This window comes from Hyperolius riggenbachi, chromosome 1, assembly GCF_040937935.1.
Source record: "Hyperolius riggenbachi isolate aHypRig1 chromosome 1, aHypRig1.pri, whole genome shotgun sequence".
Lineage (NCBI taxonomy): Eukaryota > Metazoa > Chordata > Amphibia > Anura > Hyperoliidae > Hyperolius > Hyperolius riggenbachi.
In genome coordinates this window covers 51,217,865-51,239,931 of record NC_090646.1, presented here as the reverse complement: position 1 = coordinate 51,239,931, position 22,067 = coordinate 51,217,865, and positions in this window count along the sequence as shown.

Sequence of the window (22,067 nt, the reverse complement as noted above, 5' to 3'; positions counted from 1 at the left end):
CAGTAGCCAATCTGTGAACCTGCTGAGTATTCTGAAGGAATTTTACCATACTCCTTCTAGCAGCAGCACCACCAGCGGACAAAGTGGTCACCGCCAGCGGCTGGCCTGTATGGTGGACGATTATTTGGGGTCGGCTAGTGCTCCAGACAATATGGAGAATAATGATGACCCCATGCAATATTGGACCAAACAATTGGATACCTGGCCTGAACTCGCTCAGTATGCACTGGAGGTTCTTGCATGCCCTGCCGCCGGTGTTCTTTCTGAGCGAGTATTTAGCACTGCAGGTGGAGTGGTCACCGACCAACGGACCTGTCTGTCCACAGACAATGTGGACATACTAAAATGCATTAAAATAAACGAGTCATGGATCAGTGACAATTACAAGGCCCCTCTCACTGATTCAAAAGAATGAGTCCAATATATCCAATAAGATGAGTCTAAATGACCTACGACAAGTCCTGCTGCTCCAAACAGTTTTTAGGACTGCCGTGAAAACCACCTCTAGGTCCCATGGCCTACGACAAGTCCTGCTGCTCCAAACAATTTTTAGGACTGCCATGGAACCACCTCTAGGTCACATGGCCTACGACAAGTCCTGCTGCTACAAACAATTTTTAGGACTGCCGTAGAACTTCTCCTGCTGCTCCAAAAAAATTACAATGACTGCTGTGAAACCACCTCTAGGTCCCAAGGCCACTACAACTTCTCCTGCTGCTACAAAAAAAATTACAATGACTGCTGTGAAACCACTTCTAGGTCCCATAGCCGCTACAACTTCTCCTGCTGCTCCAAAAAAATTATGACTGCCGTGAAACCACCTCTAGGTCCCATGGCCTACAACCTCTCCTGCTGCTCCAAAAAAAAATTATAATGACTGCTGCGAAACCACCTATAGGTCCCATGGCCGCTACAACTTCTCCTGCTGCTCCAAAAAAAATTATAATGACTGCTGTGAAACCACCTATAGGTCCCATGGCCTGCAACTTCTCCTGCTGCTCCCCAAAAAAATTATAATGACTGCTGTGAAACCACCTCTAGGACCCGTGGCCTACAACTTCTCCTGCTACTCCTCAAAAAATTATAATGACTGCTGTGAAACCACCTCTAGGTCCCATGGCCTACAACTTCTCCTGCTGCTCCCCAAAAATTATAATGACTGCCGTGAAACCGCCTCTAGGTCCCATGGCCTACAACTTCTCCTGCTGCTCCCAAAAAAATTAAAATGACTGCCGTGAAACCACCTTTGGTCCCATGGCCTACAACTTCTCCTGCTGCTCCCTTAAAAATTATAATGACTGCTGTGAAACCACCTCTAGGTCCCATGGCCTACAACTTCTCCTGCTGCTCCCAAAAAAATTATAATGACTGCTGTGAAACCACCTCTAGGTCCCATGGCCTACAACTTCTCCTGCTGCTCCAAAAAAAATTATAATGACTGCCGTGAAACCACCTCTAGGTCCCATGGCCTACAACTTCTCCTGCTGCTCCTCAAAAATTTATAATGACTGCTGTGAAACCACCTATAGGTCCCATGGCCTACAACTTCTCCTCCTGCTCCCCAAAAAATTATAATGACTGCTGTGAAACCACCTCTAGGTCCCATGGCCTCTACAACTTCTCCTCCTGCTCCCCAAAAAATTATAATGACTGCCATGAAACCGCCTCTAGGTCCCATGGCCTACAAATTCTCCTGCTGCTCCCAAAAAAATTATAATGAATGCCGTGAAACCACCTCTAGGTCCCATGGCCTCTACAACTTCTCCTCCTGCTCCCCAAAAAATTATAATGACTGCCATGAAACCGCCTCTAGGTCCCATGGCCTACAAATTCTCCTGCTGCTCCCAAAAAAATTATAATGAATGCCGTGAAACCACCTATAGGTCCCATGGCCTACACCTTCTCCTGCTGCTCCCAAAAAAATTATAATGACTGCTGTGAAACCACTTCTATGTCCCATGGCCTACAACTTCTCCTGCTGCTCCCAAAAAACATTATAATGACTGCTGTGAAACCACCTCTAGGTCCCATGGCCTACAACTTCTCCTGCATACAATTCATCAAGTGTATAACCACTGCACATACAGCCAGAGGCAGTCTGTGCACAACCAATATGGCTGATAAGTCCTTGATAAATTAGACAAATAAATCTGCAACCAATAAGTCCATAGGTAAGCATAAGTTCATAAGCAGGGGCTACGGAGCCGATGGGACGACGTGCTTATATATCCTTCTGTCAGCCATAGCTGCAGCTTTGCACAGTTTATTCCATAGACATTTGCAATTTCCATTTAATGGTAAAAGATCCACCCCCCCCATCCCAGCATAGGGTTAAACAGATATATGCGCCAGATGTTAATAAGCGTAAAAGATGTTTGATTATGTATGTGAACCAAAATGAAACTCCAATAGGACATATAACAAGCCAATCACCCCTAACCTCCCATCTATAATAGACTATACTCCCTCCCCTCAGTGATCTTAAAGTCACATACATCATCAGATCAGGGTTAAATTATTAGCAGCAGAAAAGTCATTAATATTGTTAGTCATTACTGATAAAACAATTAAGATCTATATCAATATTCAGTCCATGAGGCTGCAACGTTCCCAGATCATAGATCCATTTGGTCTCAAGCTTAGAGACCTCCCTTGTTCTATGGCAACCTCTCCATCCCGGGATCAGTTTCTGCACACCACACATTTTTAACCCCTGTGCACAAGAGTCATGCTGGAGAGAGAAGTGCCTGGATACACTATGCTGCTGAAATCCTTTACCGATCTTATAAATATGTTCGCCTAGACGTTCACATAGCGCTCTTGTGGTCCTCCCCACGTACTGCAAACCACATTTGCACCACAGGAGGTAGACCACATGGGTTGAGCGGCAGGTAATGAACTGTTTAATTTTAAAAGACTTTCCATTGGAAAAAGAATCTACTGTCTGCAGTTTAACTGTATGACCTTCTCTGCAGGCCCTACAGGTTCTGCAGGGATAAAAGCCAGGATTCTGCCATCTATTGACTAAAGGCTTAGGAGGATTCACACAGCTGGGGGCTAAGTATTCCTTGAGGTTACGTGCTCTAGTATAAATAAATTTAGGGTTATCCGGGATATGTGCTTTTAAAACAGGGTCCTGCTTAATCAGGCCCCAATGTTTTCTAATCACTGTCTCCATTTGTTTGTACTGCTTACTAAACCCAGTGAGAAAACTAAAGTCCATACCCCGATCTCCTCGTGGTCTCGGAACAAACGTCACCTCCCTATCTAGGTTGGCCACTGCCTGTTGCTGAGTTTCAATGACCCCTGGACTGTAGCCTTTCTCCTCAAATCTATTGGCCAGCTTAATAGACTGTTGGCAATAGTCCTCCTCTCTAGTGCAGTTGTGTTTTAGTCTAAGGAACTGGCCCTTAGGCACTGCTTCTATCCATTTAGGGTGGTGGCAACTACGGGTAGGGATGTACCCGTTTCTATCCATACTTCTAAAGTGGGTACGTGTCCATAAGTCAGCACCTTCCTTGTGGATTTCTAAATCCAGGAATACTACATGCTCCCTACTACTAGTGGCAGTCAGTTTAATATTTAGATCATTTTGATTTAAAAAATCAATATAATGGACAAAGTCTTCACCTGTCCCCTCCCAAAAAATCAGGAGGTCATCAATGAACCTCATCCATCTATTCACAGGTCCAGACTCCTGCCTCTCCAGCATGTCCTCCTCCCAGACCGCCATGAACAAATTAGCGAAGCTTGGTGCATATCCTGCCCCCATAGCACATCCGCGTATTTGTACATGATAGGAACCATCGTGCCAAAAATAGCTGTGCGTTAGCGAAAATTTAAGCAGTTCTAGGATAAAGGAACGCTGCTACTCCAAAAATTCTGTTTTACGCAGGTACTTGTCGACTGCACGCAGCCCGTGTTCGTGTGGTATGCTGGTGTAGAGAGAGGACACGTCAGCTGTTGCCAACAATGTCCCCTCCCCCACCAGCACACCCCGAAGGACCTGCAGTACATGTCTTTGGTCCCGCAATAGGTGTGGTATATTTGCTACGGCCACCTGCAGCATTTTATCCAGATATTGGCCCACCCTATGTGTCAGTGAGCCAATCCCACTAATAATGGGGCGCCCTGGTGGATTAATACAGTCTTTGTGGACTTTGGGGGTTTGGTATATTACAGGGATATGGGGTGCAGTTGGAAGCAGGAACTCATACTCTTTATCACTGAGTATACCTGCCGATGACCCCTCCTTCAGTATATCCCTCAGTTGCTCATAGTAGGCTTTGGTTGGATCACCCCTCAATTTAGAGTAGGTTGTTTGATCTGTCACCAACCTATTGAGTTCACTGTTATACTGCTCCTGATTTAAAATCACTACCCCCCCCCCCCTTTATCAGCTGGTCGAATAATTAGTTGTTTGTCCTCCAGCAGCTCCTTTACCACCTGATTGACATCCGCCTGATTCCTAAAGGTCGAGATCTTTTCCAGATCATTCAAGACCATACTCTTAAAGGTTTCCAGTGTACTCCCGACATCATGGTCCTGTGGGTTAAACACTGATATATTACGCATGTTTGAGTGCTTAAATAGGTGGGGGAGGGGACATTGGCACATGCGGATGTGCCATGGGGGCAGGATATGCACCAAGCTTCGCTAATTTGTTCATGGCGATCTGGGAGGAGGACATGCTGGAGAGGCAGGAGTCTGGACCTGTGAATAGATGGATGAGGTTCATTGATGACCTCCTGATTTTTTGGGAGGGGACAGGTGAAGACTTTGTCCATTATATTGATTTTTTGAATCAAAATGATCTAAATTTCGAACTGACTGCCACTAGTAGTAGGGAGCATGTAGTATTGCTGGATTTAGAAATCCACAAGGAAGGTGCTGACTTATGGACATGTACCCACTTTAAAAGTACGGATAGAAATGGGTACATCCCTACCCGTAGTTGCCACCACCCTAAATGGAAAGAAGCAGTGCCTAAGGGCCAGTTCCTTAGACTAAAACGCAACTTCACTAGAGAGGAGGACTATCACCAACAGTCTATTAAGCTGGCCAATAGATTTGAGGAGAAAAGCTACAGTCCAGGGGTCATTAAAACTCAGTGACAGGCAGTGGCCAACCTAGATAGGGAGGTGACGTTTGTGCCGAGACCACGAGGAGATCGGGGTATGGACTTTAGTTTTCTCACTGGGTTTAGTAAGCAGTACAAACAACTGGAGACAGTGATTAGAAAACATTGCGGCCTGATTAAGCAGGACCCTGTTTTAAAAGCACATGTCCCGGATAACCCTAAATTTATTTATACTAGAGCACGTAACCACAAGGAGTACTTAGCCCCCAGCTGTGTGAATCCTCCTAAGCCTTTAGTCAATAGATGGCAGCAGGGGCATTTCTAGGGTCCTTGGAGATTGGGGGCACCTGTAGGCACTTGGTGGGGAGGTAGAAATGGGTGTGTCCATGTGGTGAGTGGGCGTGGCCATGGGTGGAGCCAAATGTACATGAACTTAGCAGCGGTGTAAGCTACAGATAACAGGCCTGCCCATCTAAATATTGGATGGAGACCCCTGTCCTTTATTTAATTTACAATCAGTATAGGCATAGATCCAAGATGTATATGCACATACAATTTTGAGTGGTCAATCACTGACCAATTTTACCACCCCCGTGCAGTAAGTGGGCAAACAGACAATGAATTTGATGAACAGAGCTAAAATTGGCTAATCAAAATTGTATGTGTGTACCAGGCTTCACAGCTAATACTGTACATACTGAAAGTAGCAGGGATCAGCATACAATACAGCTGGTTTACAATCAGTAAAGGCACAGAGTAACACCTTACACTGTACACACTTGAGGTAGATCAGCACACAGTGCAGGCACTAGAGAACAGTGTATACTGTGCATACTGTAGGCAGCAGAATTCAGCACACTGCAGATAGCGTGCCGAAAAAAAAAAGGTAACGGGTGGAGACAAATGTACATTAACCTAGCAATGGTGGGACATTAGATTAGGACAGTGGTGGCGAACCTTTTGGAGGCCGAGTGCCCAAACTGCAACCCAAAAGTCACTTATCGCAAAGTGGCAACAGCAATTTAAACTAAATACTGTACAAACGTTTTAACTCATACGTGAACATTATGGAAAACATTATGGAAAAAAGTTGAAAATAAACTGTGAAGATAAACAATTTCATCCATCCTACTCCTGAAAAATGTATTCAATTTTTTAGAACCTCCCAGTTTTATTTTCTGTTTTAAAAAGCAAAAAAAGTAGGTTTAATGCTATTGTCTCATATGATAAGGATTCAGCTTTTCCCATAGACTTGCAGTTAGCAATCATGAGGCCCCCAACAAGACAAAATCAGCAATCGTAAGGCCCCCTGACATGACAAATTCAGCAATCGTGAGGCTCCCGACATGACAAATTCAGCAATCGTGAGGCCCCCAACAAGCCAAATTCAGCAATCATGAGGCCTCCAACAAATCATGAGGCCCCCAACAAGACAAATTCAGCAATCTTGAGGCCCCCAACAAATCATAAGGCTTCCAACAAGACAAATTCAGCAATCTTGAGGCCCCCAACAAATCATAAGGCTTCCAACAAGACACATTCAGCAGTCATGAGGCACATAAATAGACAGCATTTTACATAAATAGGCAGAATGCCCCCTTAATATGGTAGCCCCCCAGGTTAGGTAGTGAGTGACAGGGACCCCAGATAGTGAGTGAGTGACAGGGACCCCAGATAGTGAGTGAGTGACAGGGACCCCAGATAGTGAGTGAGTAAGTGAGTGACAGGGACCCCAGATAGTGAGTAAGTGAGTGAGTGAGTGAGTGACAGGGACCCCAGATAGTGAGTGAGTGAGTGACAGGGACCCCAGATAGTGAGTGAGTGAGTGAGTGAGTGAGTGAGTGAGTGACACTGACAGGGACCCCAGATAGTGAGTGAGTGAGTGACAGGGACCCCAGATAGTGAGTGAGCGAGTGACAGGGACCCCAGATAGTGAGTGAGTGAGCGAGTGACAGGGACCCCAGATAGTGAGTGAGTGAGCGAGTGACAGGGACCCCAGATAGTGAGTGAGTGAGCGAGTGACAGGAACCCCAGATAGTGAGTGAGTGAGCGAGTGACAGGGACCCCAGATAGTGAGTGAGCGAGTGACAGGGACCCCAGATAGTGAGTGAGCGAGTGACAGGGACCCCAGATAGTGAGTGAGCGAGTGACAGGGACCCCAGATAGTGAGCGAGCGAGTGACAGGGACCCCAGATAGTGAGTGAGTGACAGGGACCCCAGATAGTGAGCGAGCGAGTGGCAGGGACCCCAGATAGTGAGCGAACGAGTGACAGGGACCCCAGATAGTGAGTGAGCGAGTGACAGGGACCCCAGATAGTGAGTGAGCGAGTGACAGGGACCCCAAATAGTGAGTGAGCAAGTGACAGGGACCCCAGATAGTGAGCGAGCGAGTGACAGGGACCCCAGATAGTGAGTGAGTGAGTGATAGGGACCCCAGATAGTGAGTGAGCGAGTGACAGGGACCCCAGATAGTGAGTGAGTGACAGGGATTTCAGATAGTGAGTGAGCGAGCGAGTGACAGGGACCCCAGATAGTGAGCGAGCGAGTGACAGGGACCCCAGATAGTGAGTGAGCGAGTGACAGGGACCCCAGATAGTGAGCGAGCAAGTGACAGGGACCCCAGATAGTGAGTGAGTGACAGGGACCCCAGATAGTGAGTGAGCGAGTGACAGGGACCCCAGATAGTGAGTGAGTGAGTGAGTGAGTGAGTGAGTGAGTGAGTGACAGGGACCCCAGATAGTGAGCGAGTGAGCGAGTGACAGGGACCCCAGATAGTGAGTGAGTGAGTGAGTGACAGGGACCCCAGATAGTGAGTGAGTGAGTGACAGGGACCCCAGATAGTGAAAGAGTGATTGAGTGACAGGGACCCCAGATAGTGAGTGAGTGAGCGAGTGACAGGGACCCCAGATAGTGAGTGAGTGAGCGAGTGACAGGAGCCCCAGATAATGAGTGAGTGAGCGAGTGACAGGGACCCCAGATAGTGAGTGAGCGAGTGACAGGGACCCCAGATAGTGAGTGAGCGAGTGACAGGGACCCCAGATAGTGAGTGAGTGAGTGACAGGGACCCCAGATAGTGAGTGAGTGATTGAGTGACAGGGACCCCAGATAGTGAGTGAGTGAGCGAGTGACAGGGACCCCAGATAGTGAGTGAGTGAGCGAGTGACAGGAACCCCAGATAATGAGTGAGTGAGCGAGTGACAGGGACCCCAGATAGTGAGTGAGCGAGTGACAGGGACCCCAGATAGTAAGTGAGCGAGTGACAGGGACCTCAGATAGTGAGCGAGCGAGTGACAGGGACCCCAGATAGTGAGCGAGCGAGTGACAGGGACTCCAGATAGTGAGCGAGCGAGTGACAGGGACCCCAGATAGTGAGCGAGCGAGTGACAGGGACCCCAGATAGTGAGCGAGCGAGTGACAGGGACCCCAGATAGTGAGCGAGCGAGTGACAGGGACCCCAGATAGTGAGCGAGCGAGTGACAGGGACCCCAGATAGTGAGCGAGCGAGTGACAGGGACCCCAGATAGTGAGCGAGTGACAGGGACCCCAGATAGTGAGCGAGCAAGTGACAGGGACCCCAGATAGTGTGCGAGCGAGTGACAGGGACCCCAGATAGTGAGCGAGCGAGTGACAGGGACCCCAGATAGTGAGCGAGCGACAGGGACCCCAGATAGTGAGTGAGCGACAGGGACCCCAGATAGTGAGTGAGCGACAGGGACCCCAGATAGTGAGTGAGCGACAGGGACCCCAGATAGTGAGTGAGCGACAGGGACCCCAGACAGTGAGTGAGCGACAGGGACCCCAGATAGTGAGTGAGCGACAGGGACCCCAGATAGTGAGTGAGCGACAGGGACCCCAGTTAGTGAGTGAGTGACAGGGACCCCAGTTAGTGAGTGAGTGACAGGCCTGTGGTGGAGGCGTGTGGCAGAGGCACTGTGGGGGGCACCGGCCGGGCAGTGGTGGGGCACTGAGGCGGCGAGGCCTGCGGTGTGGTCTGTGGTGGAGGCGTGTGGCAGAGGCACTTACTTACTGTGGGGGGCACCGGCCGCGCAGTGGTGGCCGGTGGGGCACTGAAGTGGTGAGCCCTGGCTGCGGCGAGGCCTGAGGGGTGCTCTGTGGTGGAGGCATGGGGGCAGTCTGACGGTCTAGCGGCGCCGCGGGCGGAGTCGGATCATGCTTTGGCGGGTGCGCCGGGTGAGGAGGAAGCCGGCGCCGCCATGATGCTATTGCCTTGCCTGGGTCAGCCGCCGTCCGCCGTGGCTGCGCAGGGGGCGGAGCTGGTCACCCCTGCCTTTCAATAGAACTCCACGCCCCTTGCCAGGTGCTCCTCTGCTTCTGATTGGAGCAGGGGGCTGCAGGGGGCGGATGAAGCCTGTCACTTTGATGTCGGGACTCGGGAGCAGCCGGAAATAGAAGCGGCCGCCGTATCGTGCGAACGGCGGCCGCGTGTTAACTTATATCTTAATAGCGCCCAATACATTCGGGGCACCTGTGTTGGGCACCCCACAGGCACAAATTAGGGGCACCCTAGGCCAGGTTCGTGGCATGTGCCACGATTGAATAGCGCTAGGAACGCCCCTGGATGGCAGAATCCTGGCTTTTATCCCTGCAGAACCTGTAGGGCCTGCAGAGAAGGTCATACAGTTAAACTGCAGACAGTAGATTCTTTTTCCAATGGAAAGTCTTTTAAAATTAAACAGTTCATTACCTGCCGCTCAACCCATGTGGTCTACCTGCTGTGGTGCACATTTGGTTTGCAGTACGTGGGGAGGACCACAAGAGCGCTATGTGAACGTCTAGGCGAACATATTTATAAGATCGGTAAAGAATTTCAGCAGCATAGTGTATCCAGGCACTTCTCTCTCCAGCATGACTCTTGTGCACAGGGGTTAAAAATGTGTGGTGTGCAGAAACTGATCCCGGGATGGAGAGGTTGCCATAGAACAAGGGAGGTCTCTAAGCTTGAGACCAAATGGATCTATGATCTGGGAACGTTGCAGCCTCATGGACTGAATATTGATATAGATCTTAATTGTTTTATCAGTAATGACTAACAATATTAATGACTTTTCTGCTGCTGATAATTTAACCCTGATCTGATGATGTATGTGACTTTAAGATCACTGAGGGGAGGGAGTATAGTCTATTATAGATGGGAGGTTAGGGGTGATTGGCTTGTTATATGTCCTATTGGACTTTCATTTTGGTTCACATACATAATCAAAAAATGTTTACGCTTATTAACATCTGGCGCATATATCTGTTTAACCCTATGCTGGGATGGGGGGGGGGGGGGGGGAGTGGATCTTTTACCATTAAATGGAAATTGCAAATGTCTATGGAATAAACTGTGAAAAGCTGCAGCTATGGCTGACAGAAGGATATATAAGCACGTCGTCCCGTCGGCTCCGTAGCCCCTGATGAGTCGCTTAGCAATGAAAGGCGTTGGGCGGAGCTACGGAGCGACATGGTAGCGTGTGACGTCACCGGACGCGGTACGTCGGCAACACGCAGCTATTGGATCTGAGCGGGGCTTTCAGCGTATCGGCAGGCGGCTGAGGTATATACAACTTCTATGCGGCGGTTTTTGTGCCTATAGTCCGCGTCAGCCCAGCACCAGCTTAGCTAACACATCGCTGTATCCCCACTTTTACATATATTTTTTGGCTTGTTTTAATATTATTGGCTTATTTTAACTTTGGCAGTTTGTTTGCTCTGCCGTTTTAATAAAAGAGATCTTTTTACGCGATGTTAGCGTTTCTATTTTTTACATACTGACCGGAGGATATCGGTGTGGACAATCGATTGGATGGAATATACTCACCAAAGATCCTGATCTGGTCGAGGGGCTGTGAGGTGGCCAATACCTCAGAGGCGCTATCGGGCCCAGTTAGGCCGCATAATCTGGTGAGTGGGGATAAGAAGGGGGATTTGTTCCCTAATTACACCTGCTGCTAACCATCACTGCTAAGCATTATCATCTGCTTGAGGGTGATCTGCTATGAACTTTGCAAACTGCTTATGAACTTATGCTTACCTATGGACTTATTGGTTGCAGATTTATTTGTCTAACTTATCAAGGACTAATCAGCCATATTGGTTGTGCACAGACTGCCTCTGGCTGTATGTGCAGTGGTTATACACTTAATGAATTGTATGCAGCGCTATTTACCTATTTGTATTTAACTTGTCTGGCTGTACACGCAGCAGGGGAGCGCTCTACATCTATAACTTGTTCTATTTATCATTTGCTGAAGGCTGTAGCACTAGTCTAATTTTTTGTGACTACAACTTCTCCTGCTGCTCCAAAAAAATTATGACTGCCGTGAAACCACCTCTAGGTCCCATGGCCTACAACTTCTGCTGCGGCAAAAAAAAAATTATGACTGCCGTGAAACAACCTCTTGGTCACATGGCCTACAACTTCTCCTGCTGCTCCAAATAAATTATAATGACTGCTGTGAAACCACCTCTAGGTCACATGGCCGCTACAACTTCTCCTGCTGCTCCAAAAAAATTATGACTGCCGTGAAACCACCTCTAGGTCCCAAGGCCTACGCCAACTACTGCTGCTCCAAACCACACTTGTAATGATCGCTGTGGAAACCCATGGCTTATGCGACTACTCCTGCTGCTTCAAACCAAACTTATAATGACCGCCGTGGAATACCATGGCTTACGGGACAACTCCTGCTGAAAAAAAAAAATGACCGGTGGAACAGCCACTAGTTCCCATGGGCTACCATTTAGCACAAACAAGGTTTAATATGCGCTTACTTAAAGGATACCACAACTGAAATGTGACATAATGAGATAGACATGTGTATGTACAGTGCCTAGCACACAAATAACTATGCTGTGCTCCTTTTTTTCTTTCTCTGCCTGAAAGAGTTAAATATCAGGTATGTAAGTGGCTGACTCAGTCCTGACTCAGACAGGAAGTGACTACAGTGTGACCCTCACTAATAAGAAATTCCCCTTTTTTACCTCTTTCTTGCTCTCAGAAGCCATTTTCTGCTAGGAAAGTGTTTTATAGTTGGAATTTCTTATCAGTGAGGGTCACACTGTAGTCACTTCCTGTCTGAGTCAGGACTGAGTCAGCCACTTACATACCTGATATTTAACTCTTTCAGGCAGAGAAAGAAAAAAAGGAACACAGCATAGTTATCTGTGTGCTAGGCACTGTACATACTCATGTCTATCTCATTATGCCACATTTCAGTTGTGGTATCCTTTAAATTTTTCCACCGGAATGCGGAATTCCATGGAAATCAGCAAAATTCCGCAAAAATGTAATGGCGATGGAATTTAGCGCTGGCAGAATTCCGGAATTCAGACGGAACGGAATTCGGACCTTCCGATCATCCCTAGTACGCACATACAAGGGGCAATGCTGATGATGGGGGCATGCATGTGTATAAATGGGAGCATACAACGGCAGCTTCTAACTGAGGATCGGATTTTCATGTCTAAGAATTCGTATGAGAGTTTTTTGGGATCATGTCCTAGAGTCACAAGTGGTTGATCATTTACCTGAACTATTATTAACGCAAAAAATGATTACTCTCCAAGTACATTTTTATGGAGGATAGGAATCAGCTCTAATATCTTTCACAGTACAAATGTTTAATGTGTGTTTTATATGTCTTTCCTTTTTGTTTCAGACAGCGAAAATTGCTGGACATGCCCTCATGATAAGTGGCCAAATGAAGCAAAAAATTCATGTATTCCCAGACCTCAGGAGTTTCTATCTTATCAGAACAACATAGCTATCATTTTCATTGTAGGTTCCGTATTTTTTTCTGCGTTATCTGTCAAAATAACTCAGCTATTTGTTATTTACCGGGACACGCCCATAGTCACTGCTAACAATCGAAGCCTCAGTTTTGTTATTCTCCTATGCCTTGTGCTGAGTATGTCAAGCATATTCCTATTCCTTGGTCGTCCAGTGGATATAACCTGCTTGCTACGCCAAGTGTTCTTTGGGTTCTTCTTCACTATTGTTCTATCATCAGTCTTGGCCAAGACGATCATGGTTTGCATTGCCTTCAAAGCCACCAAACCCGGTTCGCTGTGGAGGAAGTATTTGGGAGTCAAATTTCCCATCAAAGTGGTGTTACTCTGCTCATCTGTTCAGGTGGTCACTGGAATTACTTGGTTGTCAGTTTCTCCCCCATTTGTAGAGTATGACATGCATTCTTTTCCTGGGAAGACAATCATTCATTGTAATGAAGGCTCTGTTCTGGCTTTTTATATTATGTTGGGTTACATGGGACTTCTGGCTGCTGTGAGCTTTGTTCTGGCCTTCATGGTGAGGACATTACCTGACATATTTAATGAGGCCAAATACATCACCTTCAGCATGCTGGTGTTCTGCAGTGTTTGGATTGGTGCCATCCCGGCCTACCTGAGCAGTAAGGGGAAACAAATGGTCATTGTGGAGATATTTGCTATACTGGCCTCAAGTATCGGAATACTGGGCTGTATATTCTTCCCTAAATGCTACAATATATTGCTGAGGCCTGAAATGAACGAAAAAAGGAATGTATTACAAAAAAAACGTATTGTAGGTTAAACACTGCCTATTTGCTCTGCACAATAAAATTGGAGTACTGCGTGTGATATTATTTTTATTTACACAAACCAAAATGTTTCAGGTTTAGTTTTCAGGAGTCACTCCTCTTATCAGATCATCTCAATCAGCAGTGGAATGTTATGCATGGAATTTTAAATGCATGGAGCTAGTTCTATGGGTGGCCACACACCAAACAATTCCCATGCAATCTGTGTGTACGTAACGCTGGGGGGTCATACTTTCTGACCAGCCAGCACAACAAGGCTGAGAGCTGAAGTATGGAAGAGGCTACACAGGCTGCCCAGAGCAACTGCAGCTCTGGGCTTCTGATAAGACGCAATGGCAGCGCAGTGCAACAATAGCAAACATTCAGACAGATACAAGACAGACTGGGATGAGGTAGCCAATAGCAACCACAGCAATGGCTGCCTGCAAGGACAGGACTATGAGGACAGAGGCTGACAGAATGAATGCTTGCTAATCTAGTCACTATCTCAGTGACAGCAAGCATTCACAAAGACAGGAGTGAGGTAACCAATAGCAACCACAACAATGGCTACCTCGCAAGGACAGGACAGAATAGTCAGGAAATAGCAGAATCAAAAGACAGGCAAACATAACACATAGACAAATATACAATAGATATGATTTCCTAGCGTATTACAATTTACAGCTATCAATGAAACTACAAACGACTGACTAACATATGTCTATATCGGCGATGAACCGATATATAACATAAGCAAGGAACACTGACTAGGATCAGGAGCAATACAGCGAACAAGACTAGGCAATACAGAATCTCTATACTAGAAGGAGTACGTATATATGCCCCTGTGGGAAATATATAACGTAGCTCCACAGGATAACTGAACTAAGACAAGGAATATATCTTACAATATCAAGGGACCCACTAATCCCAAGATGCCCAGAACTGCAGAGCAATTGCAAATGTGACTCACTGCGAATGCACAACCGAATGCAGACTGACAAGCCGGAACTGTCCATTTACGGTTCCACCTGCAATAGACAGAACATGCCACAGGAGGAATCCTAACAGTGTACAATTTTTATACAATCTTACCAACATTCATGTAGTATAGCACCACTTGGTGATTGATTGTACAGTCAGATTGCATGAAAATTGTATGGTGTGTGGCCACCTTATCACTCATCAGGTTTTCATTCATGATGTATCAGCAAAACTGCTAGGTGCAGGTAGTGCACAACAATATTAACAATATTAATGCCAGCAAAGTACCGCGCATTGTGCTATTAGTGGGAATCATGGTACATGGGTAGGCGTGTATCAAAAAAGGGCGCCTGGAAAAAAGGGCGCGGGGTATAGCCGAAATTGTAAGTTTGAATGCAAAACCATATTTTTCGTTTAAGATGTTGTAAACGAAAATTTAGTGCTAAATAGGTTAAATAAACGGAAATGAAATGGCAAAATACCGTCTACAACAACAAACGAATTCTGAAAAGAAACGTAAAATAGCGTCTATAACAAAAATGATATTTACACTTGTATTAAGCATAGCAATGCAATGGTAGGTTTTACAGATATTTTACTGTAATTATACCTAACTGTAGGCTCACACAGATCTCTCCGTATCCCTGTCCCTAGCCCCTAGACCCCCTCTTTGTTTAAATATACATAATTTAATAAATTGTATATATTACATATATTGTGCTGCAGCTATACTTAACCTTACTCTCACGCAGAGCCCTCCCTGTACCTATCCCTAACCCCTAGACCCCCCTGGTGGTGCCTAACCCTAAGACCCCCCTGGTGGTGCCTAACCCTAAGACCCCCTGGTGGTGCCTAACCCTAAGACCCCCCTGGTGGTGCCTAACCCTAACCACCCCACTGGTGGTGCCTAACCCTAACCACCCCCTGGTGGTGCCTAACTCTAACCACCCCCTGGTGGTGCCTAACCCTAACCACCCCCTGGTGGTGCCTAACCCTAACCACCCACTGGTGGTGCCTAACCATAAGACCCCCCCATGGTGGTGCCTAACCCTAAGATCCCCCTGGTGGTGCCTAAATCTAAGCACCCCCTGGTTGCGTATATTATACTGTAACTATACCTAACCCTCCCTGCACCTATCCCTAACCCCTAGACCCCCCTGGTAATGACTAAACCTAACCATCCCCACCGCACAAACACCCTGAACACATATAAACAATAATATATTTAATCTTTAAAATACTTCTCTACAAATAACATGAATACAATAATTTATATATTTGTAATAGAATAAATAACCTTAAAATAGCCTTAAAATCACGTATACATTAATATTATATATAGAGAAAAGTATATATAAATATATACAACTAGCTGGACTCCCGGCGTTGCCCGGGTATGTATTTGGCTAGTGTTTGCTCTGCCCACTTTTCCTAACCCTAACACACAATTACTTAATGACCAAGTATGTGAGCTTTGCGGTCTTTGGCATCAATAATTTGCAATGAAATAAAATTAATCTGATTGGATGTGGCTCCACCCCTTTTCTGAATTTGAACCCCAATCACCCAATGGTTAACTGTACCAGGTACAGGTGATTAACAGTGCAAGAATGGCAGCATTTAAATATTGCCCTTAAAAATCCATAGGCGGATTTTGATTGGCTTTTATAGGCTCCACCCACTTTTCTGAATATTAATCCCGGTCACCCAGTGACCAACTGTGCAAAGTTTGAGAACCCTACCATTAACAGTGTAAGAATGGCTGCAGTTTACATTTGCGCAATGAAATTTGTATTTGTCTCCACCCACTTATTTCCTAACATTGTTCAGGTATGTATTTGGCTGGTGCTGGCTCCGCCTACTATTTCTAACCCTAACACACAATTACTCAATAACCAAGTTTGTGAGCTTTGCGGTCTTTGGCATCAATAATTTGCATTGAGATTAAACAAATCTGATTGGCTGTTTGTGGCTCCACCCCTTTGTCTGAATTTGAACCCCAGTCACCCAATGACCAATTGTACCAGGTTTAAGGCTTGTGCCATAACAGTGCAAGAATGGTAGCAATTACATATTCCCCTTGAAAATCAATAGGCGGATTTTGATTGGCTTTTGTAGGCTCCACCCACTTCTCTGAATATTAATCCCAGTCACCCAGTGACCAATTGTGCAAAGTTTGAGAACCCTACCATTAAAAGTGTAAGAATTGCTGCAGTTTACATTTTCTCAGTGAAATTTGCATTTGTCTTCGCCTACTGATGACCCGGCATTGCCCGATTATGTATTTTGCAGGTGCTGGCTGCGCCCACTTTTCCTAACCCTAACACACAATTAATCAATTACTCAATTACCAAGTTTGTGAGCTATGCAGTGTTTGGCTTTAATAATTTGCATTGGAATGAGACAAATCTAATTGGCTGTTTGTGGCTCCACCCCCTTTCTGAAGTTGAACCCTAGTCACCCAATGGTCAACCGTACCAGGTTTGAGGTTTTTGCCATTAACAGTGCTAGAATGGCAGCAATGTAAATATTCCCCTTGAAAATCAATAGGTTAATTTTGATTGGCTTTTATAGACTCCACCCACTTTTCTGAATATTAATCCCAGTCACCCAGTAACCAACTGTGCAAAGTTTGAGAACCCTACCATTAACTGTGTAAGAATGGCTCCTGTTTACATTTTCCCAGTAAAATTTGTATTTGTCTCCGCCCATTTATGACCCGGCGTTGCCCGCTTATGTATTTGGCTGGTGTTGGCTGTGCCCACTTTTCTAACCCTAACACACAATTAATCAATTACCAAGTTTGTGATCTTTGCAGTGTTTGGCATCAATAATTTGCATTGAAATGAAACAAATCTAATTGGCTGTTTGTGGCTCCACCCCTTTCCAAAATTGAACCCTAGTCTCCGAATGATCAACTGTACCAGGTTTGAGGCTTGTGCCATTAACAGTGCAAGAATGGCAGCAATGTAAATATTCCCCTTGAAAATCAATAGGTTAATTTTGACTGGCTTTTGTAGACTCCACCCACCTTTCTGAATATTATTCATAGTCACCCAACGACCGACTGTGCAAAGTTTGAGAACCCTACCATTAACAGGGTAAGAATGGCTGCAGTTTACATTTTCCAGTAAAATTTGTATTTGTCTCCACCCCCTTTTTGGCCATGGGAATAAAAAGTATCCTATACTTTATTCCAGGTAATCAGGGGCGTAGCAATAAGGGGTGCAGAGGTTGCGACTGCATCAGGGCCCTTGGGCCAGAGGGGCCTCGAGGGGACCTCGCTCATCCACAGTATTAGCTCTCTATTGGTCCTTTGCTCATAATAATCACTTCTATAGATACTTTGAATAGTGGTAATCATCAACAAGCTGCTCCCCATCCCCTTCTTGCACTTCTGACACTGTAGTTGCCATTGGCAGGTTTTGGTGCGCCTTATCAATTGTTATGTATAGAGTGCTTGGGGGGCCCAATGTAAAACTTGCATCGGGGCCCATAGCTCCTTAGCTACTCCACTGCAGGTAATGTACTATATGTGTGCCAAATTTCATTCTAATCCGTTTAGCCATTTTTGCGTGATCGAGTAACAAACATCCAAACATCCAAATATCCAAATATCCAAGCATCCGAACTTTCCCATTTATTATATTAGTAGGATACAATAGATAGCCTTACAATCATGTACGCATTAGAAATCTTAAAATAACAGTAATATTAAAAGCGATATTTTAGTAACTATAATCAACACATTATAAGTGTAAAAACAAAGTTAATACCAAAAGCGATGTATTTCTAATACAATAAGGTTAAAAACGGTATTTACGCATTATACATATGAAAACAAATTTTTAAATGATCAAAGAAGTGTAAACGAAAATTTAGTTGTTATACTTTTGTAAGCGAAATTTAAAAACGAAAAAATAAGTAAAATCTGATATAAGCAAAATTTAAAAACGAAAAAATAAGTATAACACAAACTCAAAACGAACTTGTAAACGATATTGTTATAAACCTTATTTTGTGAATGAAAACTTTTGTTAACACGATCCCTGCAACCGCTATTTCTCGGGCGCCCTTTTTTCCTGTCGGGCCCTGAAAAGCCGATATTTTGCATTGCAGTCTATGGCGGCGCCCTTTTTGTCCACTATCCCTGTGGGCCCTTTTTTCCTAGCCTGCATAGGTAGTGCTTAGAGTTGGGCCGAACGGTTCGCCTGCGAACGGTTCCATGCGAACTTCCGTGGTTCGCAGGCGAACTTTTGCGGAAGTTCGGTTCGCCCCATGATGCACCATGAGGGTCAATTTTGACCCTCTACATCACAGTCAGCAGGCCCAGTGTAGCCAATTAGGCTACACTAGCCCCTGGAGCCCCACCCCCCTTATATAAGGCAGGCAGCGGCGGCCATTACGGTCACTTGTGTGCCACTGCCTGCCTGCATTAGTGAGAGTAGGGCGAGCTGCTGCGCTGTCTCTCATAGGGAAAGATTAGTTAGGCTTAGCTTGTCCCTGGCTGCATACCTGTTCTGTGAACCCACTACTGCATACCTGTACTGTGAACCCACCACTGCATGCCTGTTCAGTGAACCTGCCACTGCATACCTGTTCTGTGAACCCACCACTGCATACCTGTTCTGTGAACCCACCACTGCATACCTGTTCTGTGAACCCACCACTGCATACCTGTTCAGTGAACCCACCACTGCATACCTGTTCAGTGAACCTGCCACTGCATACCTGTTCTGTGAACCCACCACTGCATACCTGTTCTGTGAACCCACCACTGCATACCTGTTCAGTGAACCTGCCACTGCATGCTTGTTCTGTGAACCCACCACTGCATACCTGTTCTGTGAACCCACCACTGCATACCTGTTCTGTGAACCCACCACTGCATACCTGTTCTGTGAACCCACCACTGCATACCTGTTCAGTGAACCTGCCACTGCATACCTGTTCTGTGAACCCACCACTGCATACCTGTTCTGTGAACCCACCACTGCATACCTGTTCAGTGAACCTGCCAGTGCATACCTGTTCTGTGAACCCACCACTGCATACCTGTTCTGTGAACCCACCACTGCATACCTGTTCTGTGAACCCACCACTGCATACCTGTTCTGTTCAGTGAACCCGCCACTGTATACCTGTTCTGTTCAGTGAACCCGCCACTGCATACCTGTTCTGTTCAGTGAACCTGCCACTGTATACCTGTTCTGTTCAGTGAACAGTTTGGTGTGTCAGTGTGAAGCAGTACCTTAATTACACTACCTGTCATTACACTACCTGTCATTTAGCATTCAATATGATTTCTGCCCTTAAAACGCTGCTTTGCGTCAAATCCAGATTTTTCCCGGGGACTTTTGGCGTGTATCCCACTCCGCCATGCCCTGCTCCAGGTGTTAGACCCCTTGAAACATCTTTTCCATCACTTTTGTGGCCAGCATACATTTTTTTTTTCAAAGTTCGCATCCCCATTGAAGTCTATTGCAGTTCGCGAACTTTAACGCGAACCGAACCTTCCGCGAAAGTTCGCGAACCCGGTTCGCGAACCTAAAATCGGAGGTTCAGCCCAACTCTAGTAGTGCTGTGGTAATGTGCATCATGCAAGTAATGTAACATGTCACCCATAGTTACAGACTACCCAGCATACTCATGGTGACCCAGAACTCATTGGAGTGTGTAAGAGGCTACAAAGGACCAAAAAGACCTCTTACTAAAGCGTTAGGCAAAACCAAAGTTTTCCTTCTTAAAACAAAAGGTATTTGCAATAATTCAGGTTAGTGTTGATGTTGACGTAGGATGTTTTGTTAGCAAAGTTTGCGCATCAGTTTTAGTTAGGGTGCCCTTATTTTCAGCCCTCTTTAAAAGTAGTTCTAACTCACCATAGTACATCTGGGTTGGGTTACGATCTAATCTCACATAGTGTTCGTTATTATTCAAAATTTGCATACACATATTGATATAGTGATCTTTTTTCATTAAAACGATATTACCCCCTTTGTCTGATTTCTTAAAGATAAAATCGTCATTGCTACGCAAGTTATCCAATGCTTCCTGTTCACTCTTATTCAGATTATGTCTTACAGTCCTGACTTGTGCTTTAGACAGCTCCTCTAGATCCTTTTCCACAGCCTCAGTGAAGATTTGAATCGAAGGGTATGAGCTCAGAGATGGACAAAAAGTACTTTTTTTACAACATTACTATCTGGGGCCACTGTACCTATTTCTCCTGTCACACTCTCCTCCAATAATCCCATCAGGGTTTCAATATTACATCTTTTTTAACATAATCTTTATTGACATATTATGCAGAGGAAAATTTACACAATTCTTAGGGTTTGAATAAGGAATGTCAATACAATATTTTAGACGGTATGGTATGGTGTACATAGTTCTATAATCCTATATTACAGAGCTTATACATATCTCATTTATATTTCCATATTATGATAGATTGCACATTCTTTTAATGTTTTTATACAGATTATAGGTTGAATGGGGCCTGGCACAGCCCTCTGACATTAAGTGCATCCATGACTCAGTCAGTGCTTTACGTATCTATGTGTTGGGCCTATCCTGTTTACCTATGTTTCAGTGTCGATTAGGGATAGGCCAACTGTTGATGGTAGATGTTTGAAAACATAACAACATATGAACTAACAACAATATAAAACCTTTAACTTTTACTTTCCCTGGATAGTATGGTGATTTTTTGCCTAAAATATTTGGTTACAGACATGGGTAATGTGTGAAAGTGGGTATCACTAGCGCATAATACTTTTATAATCGTCTGACTCTTGGAAGTCAAGCCAAACGGCCCAGATCCCGTAATATTTGTCGAATAAGTCTTTGCTTGTTAATAAAGTTTCCTCTAATTTATGAATGTCGTTTATCCTACTCAACCATTCCCGTATAGTTGGGGTTTTGGTTGACTTCCAATGGAGTGGTATCAAGCTCTTGGCTGCATTGAGTAAGTGAGGGACAATACAATTTCTGTATTTTTTGATTTTAGATAGGTGCAGTAGGGCAGACCAAGGTGTATATTCAATGGATTGTGCAGAAATTTGGCGACTAATTTCTATAACCTCTCTCCAATAAGGTTGAATTTTGGGACATGTCCACATTAAATGCAGCAGGGTTCCTTCGCTTCAACACCCCCTCCAGCATGTATTACTCGTTCCTGTGTAAATTTTTGCTAATCGAGAAGGGGTTCTATACCATCTTGAGAGGGTCTTGTAGTTACCTTCCTGTATTTTGGAGCTAATGGAAGAAGAGTGTGTATTTCTTAAAATAGTGTCTAACTGGTCTTTTGCCAGAGAGGATCCTATTTCCCTTTCCCATTCCCTTATATATAGTAGGGGGGTTTCGCTTTCCTCTGATATTAAGAATTTGTATATTTCTGAGATTGCATGTTCCAATTTTGATCTTTTAAGGAATAGGGACAC